The sequence below is a fragment of the Acinonyx jubatus genome, chromosome B3 (genome assembly GCF_027475565.1).
Source record: "Acinonyx jubatus isolate Ajub_Pintada_27869175 chromosome B3, VMU_Ajub_asm_v1.0, whole genome shotgun sequence".
NCBI lineage: Eukaryota > Metazoa > Chordata > Mammalia > Carnivora > Felidae > Acinonyx > Acinonyx jubatus.
Window position 1 is genome coordinate 77851686 of NC_069386.1, and position 17194 is coordinate 77868879.

Below are 17194 nucleotides of genomic sequence, written 5' to 3' on the forward strand. Positions count from 1 at the left end.
CTGTATTTCAAGTGCTGGGAACAATACTTGGCACATATAGGTGCTCATTTTTTTTCTTTTTAAGGGAATATTATTCAACCATAAAAAAGAAGTAAATCTTGCCATTTTCAACGACATGGATAAAACTAGACAGTACTATGCTAAGCAAAATGTCAGTCAGAGGAAGAAAAATACCATAGGAGTTCACTCATATGTAGAATTTAAGAAAAAAAAATGAGCAAAGGGGAGGAAAAAGGAGAGGGAGGCAAACCTAGAAACAGACTCTTGACTAAAGAGAACAAACTGATGGTTACCAGAGGGGAGGTGGGTGGGGGATGGGTCAAATAGGTGATGGAGATTAAGAAGAGCACTTGCTGTGATGAGCACTGGGTAATGTATGAAAGTGTTGACTCACTATATTATACACCTGAAGCTAATATTGCACTGTAGATTAACTGAAACTTAAATAAAAACTTTGGAAAAATCATTCTAAAGTACTAGTTTTTATTAAGAAAAAAAATGGAACTAAGACTACAGAATTTCAAACTGACACCAACACATCCTTTTTTATTCTAGAAAAAAAAATCCAATAGTAAATATCACCAATTAAGTTCAGCAGTAATTACATTTAACTTTTTATCAAAAGGAATGACTATCTTTTCTAGCACACCCACAACTGTACACATCATATACATTCTTCTCACCTTTGTTGCTTATTATAGATTAAACTTTATAATAATTTAGAAGAGAATTTCTGATATAAAAAAATTGCAGTCCTGAAGTGATGAAGAATAATAGTCTGCCAAAGTCAAATCTTGTTTGAAGATTAGGTTATCAATATTTTTTATGACATAATGAACCAGAAAGTCAAATATTTTATAGAAATTGGGGGGGGGGAATAAATGGAACATAAAACTTTCAAACCACAAAGAGATTTTTTTAAAGGGGCAAAGTCAACATCATAATTACATAGATGTCAAAAAAGTAAATAAATTCAGGGGTGCCTGATGGCTAAGTCAGTTAAGTACCAACTCTTGATTTTGGCTCATGTCATGATCTCACGATTAGTGAGTTCAAGCCCTACGTTGGGCTCTGCGCTGACAGCATGGAGCCTGCTTGGGATTTTCTCCCTCTCTCTCTGCCTGCCTCTCTCTCTCTCTCAAAATAAATCAATAAATAAAAAAAAAATCAATAAATTCAAATAATAGGAAAAAAGAAAGCAAAAAAATAAGATGTTAAAATGACATATATGGGATTTCATAGTAAATATGGACTAAAACCCCTTCTAAAAAATATGGACTAAACATTCAGTTTGAATAAACAAAAAGGAAAATCTATAAATGCTGATTTTTAGGGATATAGTTAAAATACAATGGATATAAAATACAATTGGATAATTTGAAGATAGTTTAATAAAGTAAACCAACTACAAAGAATGTGTAGGGTTTAGGAAAACCAGCACCGGTTATAGCAGGATATTATTACCACCCCAGGTCTCAGTGGGTAAAAGATGAAAGCTATTACCGGAAGCCAGTGGCTATCTGACAGAAGCTGTGATTTTGGTCAAAACCTATAGTCATATGGCAACTTCACACAGCAGAGCCCACAAACTAGGTCTCCCAAATTCATTCTCCTCCTTCCCTGGGATGCCCTTACCAATGCTCCTGTCGGCCTAACCCAACTAGAAGCCAGGAGGCAAGGGCATCTCTTGATGTGCATATTCTGTACAAATCCTCATCTCAAGGCAGAGAACAGAAAAGGGTGGAGGGTGGATCTGGTTGGAAGCATAAGGTTTCCAGCATGAATAATCATAAAAGATAAGTAGAGTTCAACTTAAAGTCATTAAACAAAGAAGGGGGGGATGTTTTGTAAGATTAAAAATTTCAAAGATACATAGGAAGGAGTTTTATGCACCAATAAATGTAAAATACATATATAAAGTAAAAAAATGTCAATATAAGAATAATTCGATCAAACTCTGCCTGTGGAATGACATAGCTTGAAATGTGACATAACCAGGACTCCATCAATGATTGACAAATGTGCTTAGTAAACATATACAGAGAGCTTTGCACTTCACTGAGAAACATTATTTTTTCTAAAGATTCAGAAAAACTTAGTCATCCACTAAGAAACAAAATAAGTCTCAGTAATTTCCAAAAGAGAACATTTATAGAATACATTCTCTGACCACAATTCAATAAACTAGAATTTATAAAGCACTAATTTTGCATTCTGCTATAATTCAGGCATGACTATAAGGAATATGTTATTATTACCTTCATTTCAGAAATGAAATCCTAAAGCTCAAGGAAAAACATACTGAATTTTAAGCTGCTGTGGAGGTAGTAAATAAAATCAAATATCAGCTATATATATTCTGACAAAAGAATGAAGTGATAAAGATAATGAGGGGGAAAAAAGATAGCACCAGAAGATAGTATGCATAATATATATTGTATATACAGACTATGTATGTATATATGTATGCACATATATATATATGCATATGTGTGGAGATTATATGTGTGTGTGTGTATATGTGTGTGTATATATATATATATATATGTGTGTGTGTGTGTGTGTTTATCTCCAGAAAAATAAAACAGAAGGAAAATCAAACAAACAAAAAAAAAAGGAATTTCTTAAAGACTCAATTATTCCAATTGAAAGAGTACCAGGCAAAGAAGAAACATGACTAAATACATTTTGTAAAAATTTTCTATTTCAAAGGTTAACCTTGTTAACCACAAGTCTGAAGCTATAAAAAAATCTCATAATAATCATGAATATATGTAACAATTAAACAGGTGGGAAAGATCTTAACTTTAAAGAAAGCTTAGAAGTTCCCTTCTATCCATCATCTGAGTACTTTCTCTTCTGGGCAAACCCACCCATGCACTGAGATTATGGGTTTCTTGAGATCTCCTGACAGTTGCTTTCAAGTACCGATGTCAAGGGCTATAAACAGAATCACTTGAGGTTAATTACAATCAATCCTTGTATTTGTATCAGGTATCTTTCAAAATGCATTGATACCGCAATTGATTACTCAGATACTTCAGAAATTTTGTTTGGATATATATTACAGAACAATGATCCAGTTTTTGTTGAAAAAAAGAAAACCCCTGTGTGTGTGTGTGTGTGTGTGTGTGTGTGTAAATAAACAGAATGAAGCTGGAAACACACAAGCATATGGTTCAGAGCAGTTATCTGAAGGATATCAGAACTTCATGAGGATCCAACTAATGAGCTGAAGAATATTCCCAGCCTCATCCAGGACAATAGGCATAGATCCCTATGCTCAGCAATCAACCAACATAATTACACTTAAGTGAAAAAAAGTCCAAAACAACATATAAGCAACTCTATTCAAGCCAGGGTATCTTCCTCTGAAGCTGTTACACTGTATAAATTAACTAAGAGGAAAATATCATTTAAAAGGTCATCGCATTCTCCAGACACGTTCCTTGACTTAAGTTCACTACAATAGCTTCAGAGATAAATACATATCTCTTTAAAATTCTGAAAATTTTGTTGCAACATTTTTGCCATGTCCATACATTTGTGGTTCAATCAGCAGTAGCAATTGTTCTGATTCCCTGTGGTTCCTTAAGACCGCCCACTGAGTTGAGAGAGTTGTTATTCCTGAGTTCCTGCAGTTCACATTGCTATCTAGAAAGTGATACATGTAAACAATCACATCTTACTCACTTTGAACCCATTCATAAAAAAAGCATTTGCCTGTTACATGGCCTATTTGTAAGATTTTGTTTTTTAGTAGTGCTAACAATGCATTTACTATTATTGAATGTCTTACTCATTGTTCCATAAATTCCTTGAGGATAAGGATCAAATTTTATTCATTGCTGTATCCTTAGTACCTAAGATTTACCTGCCTATAGCTGGCATAGAAAAATAGAAAATAAATATTTTATGGATAAATAGAATGATGGATGGATGGATGGATGGATGGATGGTTGGAAGGATGGATGGCTATATTCACATACAACTTTCAGCTTTATTCAGCAGAACTTTGTGTAAAGGATTTCTAGAGAGGTAGTTTGTCTATAGCTCTTGCTAGTCTTTAGGCATTGTCCTGATTTTACTGTGTTGATATGTTATAATAATGACTTTTTAAATCTCCCACCTCCCCCCACAAAAAGGTTAATCCAAGCGGTTGACAAGCAGCTGCATTTATGAAACATACAGTATATTTCCATCTTCTGGTCAACCGTTTCATTGGTTCTTACAATTCTTCTCTTCTTAGTTTTCCAAAGGAATATCTCTCAATCTTTTCTATCAAGGGTCATCAAATAATACTAAGATTTTATTTCAAAATGTGTTCTAAGATACATTTTAAACCTCCTCTAACCAACATTTCTATTAAGAGATAGTGCCTGGAATAATGTGTCTTTATATGACCAATTCCAGGTTGTCATTCCCCACAAAGTGATAGAGAAAAATCCTCCTCTAAAGCCTGTCACTCTTAAGAAGACTTTACCAAAAACTTAAAATCATTTTTACTTTATTGCTGTACTATCAGCCCAGCTGCAGGTTAATCATCCTATGACAGCTGTTGCTCACTGAATTAAACCAAAATGACATTAGTGAACAAAATTGAGCAAGCAAACCATATAAACCCCAGAATGGAACAGATTATTTTCATTGTGTTCTCAATCTTAGAAAAGAAGAGATGATAGAGGAGCAGTTACATTAAAATTTTCACGTTAAACACCCCACTTCTGGCTACTTTCCTGTTTTCTTTTGGTCAAATGGTTTTAAATTGCCATTAAAAATCAGTAAAGGAATAATAAGAAAGAAAATCTCAATCTGTGAAATTAGGCTCACTGTCTATTGAATATACCCTACACCTGTTACATTTTGCCACTGGAACGGGATAAGCATTGTAACTAAATGGATTACACTGCATTTTACTAGAAACAAATTACCCAATACTACCATTTATGAGTTAAGACTTCCTGTAAGAAAATAGTGCAGGAAAAAAGAGGGATTATTTCATATCTTTGAAGGGTGTTTTATCACACTGTGCAATTGCATGCAATTTAACACCTAAACTGCTTCGAGCGCAAATGATATCAACCAGTCCACCCTAAGGGCTTGGTAATAGTCCTGCGTTTGTGCTGCTAGAGCTGGTTTTGTCAGCACTTCCATTATAAGCCCGGTCTTTCACGATGCTTTTCCACTCAACCATGAAAATTTGCTGTCGTTTACAACTTGGCATAGCAGGTTTTAGCTTAACAGCTCCTATTTTTCTTCCAGCTATTTTGTCCCAAAAGAAGTCAGCTGGCCATCTCTTAGGCTTGTAAAGAAATGAAGAAAAAGAAGAATTTATGCTATAAAATATAGAAAATAAATTTAAAATTACTGGTTTGTTCATCATGAGTTTTTATGTAACCTCCTTGGTGCTAAGGGAGGCTGGTCCCTACAGCCCTATCTCCAGAAAAAGCTCCTAAAAGATTTGGAGAACAAGAATCACTCCTTTCCAAAACGACTTCTGGCCTGGCAAGTTTTCCTCAGTCCATATACATAGACCGGGACTACACTGGAGAAATAGGAAAATGTTTCATAAAAAAAGAAAAAGAGAGAAAGAAAGAAAGAAAGAAAGAAAGAAAGAAAGAAAGAAAGAAAGAAAGAAAGAAAGAAAGAAAAGAAATGAAAAAGAAAATGTTTCATAAATGGCCAGATAAATCCCAAAAGGGTTCACACGGCTAAGAGCAGAGACATTATAATTCATCTAGCTAGCCACTTGCTGCAACCACACACATCCTCAGAAGAACGCACAGTTAGCCTTAGGCCATTGAAACCAAGGTGTCCCTGTGTTGATGTTCCAACTTTCTTTTTTCTCTTTTCTGACTTTTTTAACATTTTTATTCATTTTTGAGAGACAGAGACAGAGAGTAAGGGAGGGAGGGAGGGGCAGAGAGAGAGGGAGACACAGAATCCAAAGCAGGCTCCAGGCTCTGAGCCGTCAGCACAGAGCACGACGCGGGGCTCCAACCAAGGAACTGTGAAATCATGACCTGAGCTGAATTCGGACGCTTAACCAACTGAGCCACCTAGGTGCTTCCACCTTTTCTGATTTCTCTCACTTCTGTGGATAAAGAGCATTTCTCAAGTGCCTTTCTGGACAAATTCTCCCCACCCCTTACAAGAAATAATGTTTCAACCACAATCGCTAGTTTTCATAAAGAAAATATATATTGAGCTCTTTTTGTGTCTTCTCGACAACCTAAAACAATGACACATGCCATAGCTCAGCGTTCCATCTGCAGATGAAGAGCTATCCCTTCTTGGATGGGACCCTCTCCACTACACCATTGTGTCACTTTCCCTTTTATCTCCTTGGGGATGTCACTCCTTTTACTATTCTCTAACATGTACGTACTCCAAAGCCTCTTTTTTCTACTCCTTCCTATACATTTATAAAACAAACTCCACCTTCGAAAACTTAAATCTCCCCTCAGTGCTCTGTAATCTTAAAGAAAACTGTTATATTTATTCCAAATACCATACACAAGTATATTTATACATTTAATCCACTCAGAATTTTTTATTTAGATATGCAGTAAGGCAGGGATCTGGGCTCATTTTCTTCCAAATGGTTGCTAATTCCTTCCCAGCCATTTATTGAAAAAGTCTTACTTTCTCTATCAGTTTGATGTCTTCCTTACCTGTACATTTATTTGGATCAAACTGTATGTCTTTCAGTAAAGTGTGCAAGTCGTACACACGCATATACAAACACACACGTATGTATTATGTATATGCATACATAGAAATATATACACTATATAATTCTTACAAAATTTATTTCTTTATATTTTATAGTTTTGATGCAAGGATGATTAGAATCTTTGCTTACACTGTATTTTCTAACTGGTTTTCAATGATGTAAGTAAAAACGTTATTGAGTTTTCTATATTTTATATCCTCCACTTTTATAAAACTCGCTTTTCTAGACTCTATCACATATTCTAACTACATTTCATATCTTGCATATCAACTAAAAAATGAGTATGTTTCAGTTTCATTTGACAATTTTTCACTTTTGGGGAGGTTTTAATCTTACTTCATTAGCTGGAACCTCCAAGAATGGTAAATGATAGTGACTACCTTCTCTTCATACAGACTTAAAAAGGAAAGTATTCCATATTTCACCATTTAATATAATTTCAGATGTTTGATGTTTCTGATAAATATTTTAAAACATTTAGGGTGTATCTGTGATTCCTACCTTACCTATAAGGAATTTTCCAGAAATAACTGAATTTTGCCATGTAGTTTGGGGGATCATTTTATGTAATTCCATGGAGGTTTTTTGCCATTAGTTTTACTACTGCTAATAATAGCTAATGCTTATGAAGTTCTCACTATGTGCCAGGCATAATTTTATCTTGATGAATTAACTGAGATATTTTATATTGATGAATTAATTGAGATAAGTCATATCATTATCCCCAACTTTAAAATCAGGAAGCTGATACACAGATTTGGGTGAAATAATCAGCATTTGCAACCAGCAGTCTAGATGCAGAGCTCACACTCACTGTACATTATTCCTCACAACCACTATAAATTATTCCTCTCCCATGTTGATTTATTTCCTAGAGTTTAACTCTCTGTGGATTCCTGGAAGCAACCATATTTTTATCATTATGTATTACTAATAAGGTAATTTGTAATATAGTACAGAATACAATTGTATAACTTACATTGTTAATTCTATGTGAACAAATGAGATTGGTCTATAGAGTTTTATATGAAAAATAAATGTATGGGACTTCTCTATTAGTGATACCTTACTTTAGATAAAATGAACTGGGAAGCTCTTCTTTTTCTATGCTAAGAAATAGTTTAAGCATCATAGATGTACTGGTTCCTTGGATGTTAAATATAATGTACATATAAAATTATCTTGGCCTACAGCCTTATCTACTGGTATAACATTTACTACACTTTAAATTTCTTCCAGTTAGTCATCCGTTCTAATTTATTGACATGTATTCATAAATAGTTTCATATAATACTGATAATACCACATTTATCATAATAATATACTTTTTTTAATTTAAAATATTGTAAATTTGCTTGTTCTCTCCCTGTCATTCATGTCCAAAGTACAAACTTGGGATTGTACTCTTCATTGTACTTTTTCTTCCTATTGTACTGTTCAATCTTTTATCTTTTTCTTTATCGAGGTAAATACACATGAGATCAAACCTACTGGTAAATTGTTAAGTGTACCTTATAATAGTACTAACTATGGGACCAATGTTGCACCAAAGGTTCTAGAATTTACTTGAGAGAGAATCCTAAGCAGGATCCATGCTGTCAGCATGGACCCCCATGTGGGTAGGATCACAGCCTGAGTCCCATATTCCATGCTTAACCAATATTCTACGCTTAATCTATGGCACCCCTGAGGCCGTAGATCTTAACCTAGTCTGTTGGCATGTATTTTGATATATTCATATTTGTTTTCTTAAATTGTAAATCATTTGCTTCAGTTTTGATTGGCTGTTTAGTACATGTGCTATTCAGAAAAGTTTTTTTCTCAAGTACTTAATTCTTTTATATATTTTTATCCTTAATTTCTTGTTTTATTTAATCATGAACAGCAAATATTCTGTAAGATGTACATGTTAAGGATTATAATCTAACCTTCATTTGTAACCTTTTGAATGAAAGTTTCTATTGTTCTCACAAATGTTTTGTGAAAATAAAATCTTTGTGACCTACACACATTCTGCCCTCATCCTTGCTCTTTCTCTCTTTCTGTCCTTTTCTGTGTGTGTGTGTGTGTGTGTGTGTGTGTGTGTGTGCGCGCGCGCGCGCACGCGCACTTGGGGGTATGAGTAAGGTTTTTTATTTGTGTAATCAAATATTTTTATCATTTTCTTATATTTATCAAATATATCTAGTTCATCTCTTAAATTCTAAGATAACATATTGAAAATCTTCCACTACGAGCATGGCATTATCAACTCTCTATTTTTAAGGACTTATGAATGTTCTACTGCTAGATTGTTTGTAAGATAAAACTTAAGGTTATCATATACCTCATTTAGCTTAATTTTATCCATACGCAGATAAATTAGAGACAGATAACTAAGGGCTTAAATATATTTGCTAAAAATAATGAAGGTAACCACTAGGAGGGAAGAATGTGTAAGTTAAAAAACAAAATGGAGATTTTTGTGTATAACAGAGCCACGTCATCTAGAACAAAATGGTAAAAAAGATGCCAAGTTACTTTACTTACTCAACCTTTACTTAGTGAGTGTCCACCCCATTTAGTCTGTCCCCACTGAAAGTGTTTACAGTAGTCTTTCCCCATTCTAATTTTGACTATAAAATAGCTCCTTAAGTAGCTCCATACCTACAAATTTGCTACCTCCAATTCCTCCCCATTATAGCTTACATAATATTTCTAATGTGCTCTCTGAGTTTCTCTCCAGGTGTCTGAGTTTCTCCCTAAGTCTTAAGCTTCATCACCCAGTGCTGCCATGTGAATCTTTTCCTTTTGCCACAGCAAACTACAGATCCTAAAGTTCTCTACATACTCTGTACTATAGCATGTCTCTGAGTTGTATTATTCAGTAAAAGCTCCATGACAGCAGTGATTGTGTCTACATAGTCTCTCAACAAATATTTCTTCAGTGAATGAATGTGTGAGTAAGTAAAGGAACAAAGAAAAAAGGAATTGGTAATGGATGAAGAAATTCTATTCCCTCTTTTTGGACTTGTATTCCCATCAGCCTGTACTTATTTTTCAAGGCTTCTCTGAGAAGCTTATGGCAGTGGATAATATAATAACTTCTTTTGTAAACAATTCAACCTAAACTGAAAGTAATGCTTGATGTATTACCTAAAAGTAACACCCTTTTATCAAATGATCTGGGATTCATGTTCATTTTTCTCTCTTCCTTTATCCCCTTCCTGTTATTTATCCAATGTTCCCAGTCCTTTCCATTTTGTTTTGTTTTGTTTTGTTTTTTTGTTTTACTCAATTCAGGATTTTTCTTTTTCTCAGTGATAAGTGTTTCTCTTGTCTTCTAATAAGTCAAGAGTTCAGCTTTCCAAGGCTCTGGAGAATGAGTTATAGTTCTAGGAGTGACTCACAGAAAGAAACGAGATCAGCCTACTCACCTTCACCTACGCTTTCTCTGAGCTGACTCATGTCTAGAAGAGAATGGCACATGTGAAGAAGGGTAGGGACAAAGTTCCTTGGCCTCAGTTTCTTTACACGTAAAATGAGGATCTCAGATAGGATAATCCTGGCAACAGCTAATCTGTGACCTAATAGACAAATATTTTGTACCATTTCATGCCAGTTCTATGCTAGATACCTAAAATATTGATATTTCTTTCCTTTGCGTGACTTTTTCCCTACTATGTCTCAAGAAGTGGTAGAGGGGGCTAGTTTTAAAGGAAACTGACTATGGGAATTAGGGTGATGATGAAACCCTCAGCCCCTCACTTTGGGGCCCACTGTGATTACACAAAGAAGAAGGGCCTAAGGGAGGCCACCCAACCCATCTGTATACACTCTTTCCTGTGTCTCTCAGGCTAAAAGGTTCTAAAGCTGGAGTCAAAAACCTGACCAGTGCCCACATATGTTAATTTGTTCTTCTCAATCTTGAAATGGTTAAATTGTGATGTGCCTTAAGTGTGAGGTATGCCTCCAGTACTTTTGCAAATAATTACCTTTTTAAATAAATTAGAGCAGATTCAAAGTTACTCCTACCTACAATATCATTATCACCAACTTGTCCAATCTTTCCTGGAACAACAAACATGAAATTAGAGCAAGAACATGTAGAAAAGTAAGCATGGGTTCTGTATGTAGACATCATTCCTTATATCTCTTAGAGGAAAGATACTGTTTGGGACTAATGTATTAAATGATTAATTCAATCAACTATCAGTCACTGATGTGAGAATGTGTGTAAGGTAAATAGAAGAGGACGATCTAGGTGTGGAGGGAGGTGGATAAGAAAGAAGTGCTTTGATTAGCATAATTATATATAGGAGGAAGTCTGGGAGGGAGGCTTTCCTCTGTTCCGTAAATTAATTTGTTACTCTACCCTTGTCAACGAAATGTCCTTCAGATGCTCTGTTCTATGATTTATTGCAATGTTTCTCAACCACAGCTACATATTAATACCACCTAGGTATTAATTTAAAAGACAACCATGACTGGGCCCCCACTTTCAGAGATCCAGTTTCAACTGGTTTCTTATTAACCCAGTGATTCCCAAAGGTTACCATGCCTCAAAAATCATCTGGATGGCTTGTGAAAATACAAATTTCTCAGGCCTACTTATGGGGATTTTCAGGACTAGGATGGAGCCTGAGAACTTAGAAGTGTTGCTGGTCACATTTTAAGAAACACTGACCTCAACTATGCCACACGAAGTACCAGACGATCAGAATTCGTTAGAAACCTATTAAAAACACAGCTTCCTGGACTCATCTTGTTACTGGCAGGAGAGTCTGTGTTGTGCAAACTGAGGTTTCAGTTCCTGGATTCCCCACAAAAGATTTATGGGAGGATCCACGCTGAAATAAAGACAACCGGAAGGAAGGTAGCAAGCACAAAACAGTTTGTTAAGGAGAGTACACTCTCAAGAAGTCAGAGTGGGCGGGCCCACAGGTGGCAAATGCACTGGGGTTAAGGGTGTTTTTGTTTTTATGTTTGCATAGGTTACGGGTCATAGCTAGAGCGGTGTCTGACTCAGGTCCTTTCCAACCCATCTAAAGGACTCCCCCTACTGGTTGGGGATGGGGAGCTTTTGGCTCTACAAGGTTCTTACTAGAACTGTCATGGCATTTTCCTGGGGGCCTGGGCAGTCAAAACCACAATGTAAATATATTACAATGAAGCTATAAGTTAGCCTGGGACAGAAGAGAGTGCATGTTGTGAACCTGTGGCTCTTGGTCTGTCAGCCCCAGGTGCTGGAAGCCATAAGGCCAGGATGTTAAAAGCCACAAAGTCAGGGTGTTGTACCCTCAGGCTTCTAACATGTCACTTATCTATCACCACATTTGCTTCCAGCTCGTGTCTAATGAACTGCCTACTCCATCATTCTCGTGAAGATTTAGATTCTGAATGTTTGGCATGGAATCAGAGAATTTCATTTTCATTTTTATTTTATTTTGGAGAGAGAGAGCTTGTGAGCGAGCAGGGGAGTGGGGCAGAGGGTGAGGAGAGAGAGAGAATCCTAAGCAGGCTCCACACTCAGCATGGAGCCAATGCAGGCCTTGATCTCATGTCCCTGGGATTATGACCCGAGCCAAAATCAAGACTCAGATGCTCAACTTACTGAGCTACTCAGGTGCCCCTCAGAGAATTTTAATTTTAAAAGTTATCCTCAATGAATCTTCTCACCAGGGTAGGCTGGTGATCCCTACCAACAAGAAACCTCTGGAGAGGGACAGTGGGGATGGTGTCTCAGTTTTTTTTTTACATAGTGCTGCTTCATGGACTGAAGCCATGTGGCAAGTTGCCATGTGTTATCAGTGCATTTCCATATGGCGAGTGTCAGGACAGATCATGTTCCACCATAATCGGCTCTCCTTGGCCTCTCCCTCTGAAGCTCTCTAACCCACTGGCTTCACTTGATGCCTAGGTCTTTCCTATCTTGGCCCAGCCTGCCTAACTCAGCTGATTTATCTAGCACCTGCCCAATTGTTCTTATTCTTTTTTCTGCCACATTTCTCTAATAGATGTTTTATATCACGACAACCACTGATTTCTCACCATAGACTGTCCTTAGATGAAAGGAAGCTGGCTTCCATCCACATTATTTTATGAAATAAACTGAACAGTTTTTCTTATATTTGAGATATGTACCTCTTAGAACAGAATACTCTTCTACTACATTGGCAGTGTTCAATTATTTGTATTTCCATGTTATTTAAATATGCATAAATGCAAATTTAACTTAAATGCTGTATAAATGTTATCAATATGATGATGTAACCATGAAAATATAAATAAGCACAAACTGGAAAATTAATAAATGATAAATGAATAAATATCAGATAAATATCAGATGATATATTTATTTCAGAAAATATTTAGTTGTGTTATTGATGATACAATGTAGCATAATACACAATTTTATATCTAATCTGCTTCTGTATTTTAAAACAAATCTTTTTCACATTTATTTTTTAGAGAGAGACAGAGTGCAAATAGGGGAGGGGCAGAGAGAGAGGGAGACACAGAATCCAAAGCAGGATCCATACTCCGAGCTGTCAGCAAAGAGCTGACACAGGGCTCAAACTCACGAACCACGAGATCATGACCTGAGCTGATGTCGGACACTTAAACTACTGAGCCACCCAGGTGTCCCCATGCTTCCATATTTTTGTATCAATAACACTTATGCCTATCTAAATAACCTGGTTTTAGAAAATATATGAATAATAGTAAGCCTTCAAGTTCTGGTTCATGATCATCAGACCTTATACCTAACCTAAACTCTTTGAGGGAGCAATCTTAAAATGTCAATTTTAATTAGATATCCCTTGAGAATTCTCTAAATTTGTCTTCTTGCCTAAAGATAAATTTAGTTCCACTGTATTGTTGCAATCTATGTTAAATGCCTATGTAATCCAATTAGTGCCATGAGAAGAAACAGCATTAACGTATATAGATTTAGTATTACTGTTAATGATTGGTGTGAACAAAGACGGAATCCACAAAATACGGCTCATAAAATGAATATGAGATGGCTGGTTACTGCCCTGCTTCTTTTGAGCTCAAGTGCTTATACTTCCAAATGCACGTCATCCTGTAGCTCTGCCACACACTTGTCCACTAGGACTGGGAAACCATCATCCGTACATCATACGCTGATGGAGCTACACCCGTCCTTCACTTCCTAAAACATATATTTAGATGCACACACGAGTACCGGCCATGTGGCAAGTGTATGTTCAATGAGATGATATATGTTTATGTCATTTTTTAGATTTGCAACTAAAATGAAAACATAGAATTTAAATGTTTTTCACAGTCGACTCATAGACGCCAAAGGTAGATCTATGAATTCCAGGACTGCCCAGAGGGGAGTTTGAAAACAACTACTTTAGAATAATGGTTCTCACTGGGGTGGAGGAAAGAGTCACTTGACCACCTCAGGCACTGGATCTGAATAACTTGAAATATTTGTAAACTGCCCATGTCCTACTATGAGATTCTGATACAAGATACTGCTTTTGATAATTTTCTGTTGCAACAATGAATGCCTCGTTGCTGATGGGAGTGGTGATGTATCTTATGTTACAAAGAGAAAAAGAAGTTTAAGAATTGGTATAGTGAAAAACCACCAAAGATGTCTTTAACATCAAAATGAGATGCTTTTCCTTAGTTATAACCCTTATCTCTCAGAGCCAGGGGATGTTTTCTATTTCTTTAAACTCTATCCTATGATTCTTAAAAATTTATTTTATTGCCTACACTTCTATTCACTTGACTGTGCCTAATCTTTCTTTTTCACTGGCTCCTGTTCCTCTTCTTTGCTTTTAAATGTATGTATTCTGGAAGTTATTTTCTCTTTCTATACTTCCACTTCTTTTAGAAGTTTATTTATTTATTTTGAGAGAAAGAGCACAGGCAGAGGAGGGGCAGAGAAAGAGAGGGAGAGAGAGAATCCCAGGCAGGCTCCCTGCTGTCAGCATGGAACCCAATGCGGGGCTTGAATCCACAAACCATGAGATCATGACCCGAGCCAAAATCAGAAGCTTAACCATTTGAGCCACCCAGGTGCCCTATGTTCATTCTTAACAACCATTCCTACTTCCATAAAATACACAGAAGACTGCTTTTAATCTTCAAATTATTTGGCACAGGAATAAAATTTCAAGGATTAAGTAAATGAGTTTGTCAAATACAGATTTAAATGATCCCAATTCTTATCACTACACTACATTTACAAAAATAAGTCAATACCTTCAAGTCAACTTTAAGTCAATAATTGGGAAGACAAATTCAAATTACAACCAGGAACTTTAGTCCATACCTATCTCAGCATAATAAGAATTTCATTAAGGCCAAATGTTATAAAAAAAAATCCTTTATAGCATGTAGTACCTGATTAATTCAATTTAGAACTTAAAGTACTTTAAATTCACATTTATTTTTTTTTTTAATTTAACCAACTGCTACTTAGAGAAAAGAATCTGAAAAAAGAACTTCTGGTTTCAAATATGTTCTTAATGAATAGGATTTGATATCTGGCCCATAGCTTCAAACACAAAAATAATGATATTTGGATAGAGACGAAGACAAGAATAGATAGACAAGAAGGTCTTTTCCAGAAGATTATCTGGCCTGATCAGGAGGACTTTATATTGAATACAGATGGAAGGGAGAAAAAAATGATAAAAAACTAACTTGAGATGTCAGTTTCACTGCAGGAATTTAGGAATATATATTAGGTCTATTTACATACAGGAACTGAAGAGATACTCTGTAACTCATAAGACATAACACTTGAAAAGGCTCCAATATCTCTATATTCATTTAATCTTTGCTTTGTAGTTTTGATTATTACACAAACTGACTTCTCTGGACTTTAGTTTCCTTATTAATAAAACCAAGTGTTTGGGTTAGGTTTGATTATTAATCACACTGCAGTGATAATTTAATTCCTAAATATCAGTGGCCCAACATATCAAATGTTAGATACTGCACATGTCTGTACTTTCCTGCAAAAAATCTGCTCCATTGAGTCACTCAAAGACCCAAATGATGGATACCTTATTATGTTGAGACACCATCATCTCAGGATCTGGTTTCACAGGGCACTGTGGTAGGGGAAGAGATTGATGAAGGGGCACAGAACTCGTAATTATCTCAGCCAAAAAGTGATACACATTCCCACCAAAGCCAATTGGTCAGAACTACTCTCATGGTCCAAAATAAATGCCAAGGTGTCTGAGAAATATGAGGAAGCACATGGAAAATTTTGTAATCATTTCCATATCTGCCAATATCTCCAATTTCTCAACAGAAGTCCTAAAATCTATGGTTCTCTAGTTATAAAGGTTGGTATTTACTATCTTCTACTTATCAGGCAATTTACATATGCTAAAATATACTACCTATGATATTAAAATGTTCATACCTAAAACAGTACAAACCTATAATCACTAAAGTAGACAATATTATCCCAATTTTATAGATGAAAAACAGATACAGAAAATATAATCCTTAATAAGCACTGGAGTTGAATTCTAAATCCAGGGCTGTTTAATTCAAATAAACAGTATTCCCCTTGTCTCACTGTCTTCCCTGACTGTGGTATAATGAACATGGCTTTTGAAAGCTTGTGCTTTGGCATAAGTAGGAAAACAAATCAGAAATTTGTTTTAATTATGTTAAAATGCCTAAAGGAAAATGTATGCTTACTTGTGTAATAAGACTGCGGGTTACCTAAAATGTCAGATTTCTTTACTTCTGGTTGAAATTACATAAAATCATATGATAACAATAATTATCTAATGCTTATTAAATACTCTTCTAGCCCATTACATGTCTTTGAGGAATGAAAAGAGAATACTACAGAGTATTGCATCAACCGGACAAAAACTGAATCTCTCCGGATATAAATTGGCTTTTGGTGGGATAGACTAGATAATCATGGAGAGACTTATAGCTCTGGCTATAAATTCCCACATCATATTACATACATGTAATATTGCTCATATTTGCAACTCCTTTGTTCTTGCCAATTGAATATATACATATCATCACATTAGCTCTCCTGATGTTTTGTTTACATGGCACCAACTCTGCAGTTATTTGGAAACCCCAGGTGATTGAATGAAGTTTTCCCTTTGTATTTGAAGGTTTGACATCAATTAATGCAACAGGAAAGTCATTAATTTAATTAATAACCACTGAATATTCTCCCTTGCCCTGCCACTTCTAAAATTATCCTCAATTACAGAGATGCTTTCATTTATTCATTTAGCTATATTCATTGAGTACCTACTGTATTCTCAGGACCATGCTGGGCTGGGATTACAAAGATGAACATGACAAAGGCTTTACTCTTGAAGAGCTCAAGATAATATGAGTAAAAATATCACATTTGTTTCAGTTTTTTTTTTCCTTTCCCTTTAACTGGGCCCAGCACTCCCTGTTTCTGGTAATTTGCTTTACCTATTTCTTAAT